The sequence below is a fragment of the Palaemon carinicauda genome, chromosome 10 (assembly GCF_036898095.1).
Source record: "Palaemon carinicauda isolate YSFRI2023 chromosome 10, ASM3689809v2, whole genome shotgun sequence".
NCBI classification, from domain to species: Eukaryota; Metazoa; Arthropoda; class Malacostraca; order Decapoda; family Palaemonidae; genus Palaemon; species Palaemon carinicauda.
In genome coordinates, this window is record NC_090734.1 from 4,809,353 (window position 1) to 4,811,342 (window position 1,990).

The window sequence follows — 1,990 nt, forward strand, 5'->3', positions numbered from 1 at the left end:
TTTGAGTGATTAATAGGATTAATCTTTGTTACAAGAGCCGTAGCCTACCGGAGGCGTCATGGACGCTGTCGCTTGCTAGGTATAAGTTTTAGTTAGTCAGAGCGACATTCCCGGTTGTTTTGCTTTAATAAATTTTAGCTATTTAGCATTAGATTGGATTTCCTTTCGTGCTTAGTATTATTTTGGCGAAGTATTCGCCATTCTGGCCTACGCTAGGCCATGTAGCCTAGTCGTTTGGTCCTAGTACTTCATGCATGATTTTGGTTTTTCCGAGTGTATTAAAATTTTATTGAAGCTTTAGGCTATGTTTTATACATTTAAGATTGTGTGGAATATTTCCAAGATAGTATACGAGTGAGTTTCGGTGATTTAGGTAATCGATTCTCTTGGTGCCTAGGCTAAGTTGCTTATGGAGCCTTAGTATACTTTCTCATACTCCCCGGTTGCTTCCTTTTCTTCGGAGAAGGTCTGCAATCCCTTTCCCTCTGTTTAAGCCTTGGGCTTATCCCTAAGTGGTTTTTTTTCCGAATTAATTTTCGATAAAACTATACTGGGGTGTTACTGTACCTTCCTGTTCCAGTAAGTCTGGTTCAAAGAGGGACAGAACAACAGAGTTTTTTAGTCTGAGTCTGTGTTTGTCTGGCTTGGGGTAGAGTCTCCCTCGCAGGCCTGACACAGACAAAGGTGGCTTAGCCTCCTTAGGTCACTACCGAAGGTTTCTGTGGATATGATTCCTTCTTTTGTGATCTACCAGACTAGTCCTTGTTGCTGTTCTCGGGGGAGGATAAGTTTCTTTCCCTGGGAGTGGCAACACCTTCCTTGCTTTGGTGCTCTGGGAGCTGGCAAGTATTGCTGGCCTCCCCCCTTGGATCTCCCTTAGGCTAAGATAAGTTTCTTGGCTGCGGGTGATCCGTCACTAAAGCAAGGTTGGTAGGACCCTCTTTTGTCCCTTCCCCCTCTATCTCCGTAATGGCCTAGCCATTACAGTACTGTACGTCGTTCTACATCTGGACCTAGTATAGGTTAGGATGTGGAATTGACTCAGCCCCTTGCCGGCCGGCAGAGCTGCCGGCCGGCAAGGGTCCTATATTTTGAGTGCTGCCTGGACCTCCCTTGGTCCCTCATCCATGCCTGCCTGTAGAGCCAGACGGCATTGGTCAGGAAGCCTGAATTAGATTCTCCCCTTCCCTTATATGCACTCTTTCGGATTGCCGGGCTTGGAGGTAGTATACACTCTTATCCCGGCATCCATCCTATTTTTCTTCTAGTGCTGTACCCCGACCCGGCTGCCGGCCTATGAGGCCGGCTGCCGGCCTATGAGGCCGGCAGCCGGGCGGGTGTAGTCCTCTGGTTCTTTTGCTGCCGGCTGGCATCGGTCCTATACCTTTGCCGGCCGGCTAATGTCAGCCCTTGTCTGCCGGTCACCAAGAGCGTGGCCGGCAGCTGGGTACTACCTTGTGTAGTTGCCGGCCGGCAGCCATTGCCGGCCAACATTGGCTGTTGCCGGCCGGCAGTTGCTGCCGGCCGGCACATGCATTTGAACCAGAGTTCTGCCGCCTTATAGCTGTTAAGTAGTATACTTTAAAGCTAGTTATGGTGTGTGCCGGCCGGCACGTATCCTCCTATACTGTACTAGTATTCTTCAGTATAACATATACAGTAAGAAGAAAACTATGGTATGGGTTTTTGGTACAGCACTGTGTGTTCTAACACTTTTGTGTTTTCTTGCACAGTCCTTTGCTGTTGCCCTACAGATAGGAAAGTGAGTTCTTTCCTGTCTATTATCCAGGATTTTAAAATCATTTCTTAGTGTGAGCTTCACCTGTTTCCTCTGGAAACTTTGCATTGGTTACTCTAGAAGAGATTAACCATTTGATTTTATTATCTGGAAGGCTGCAACAATGGGTTGTGAGGGAAACACAAGTGTGTGTCTTTCCTTTATGAATTGTTATGCTATACTATGCATATCCAGTGATACATAGTTCACTTG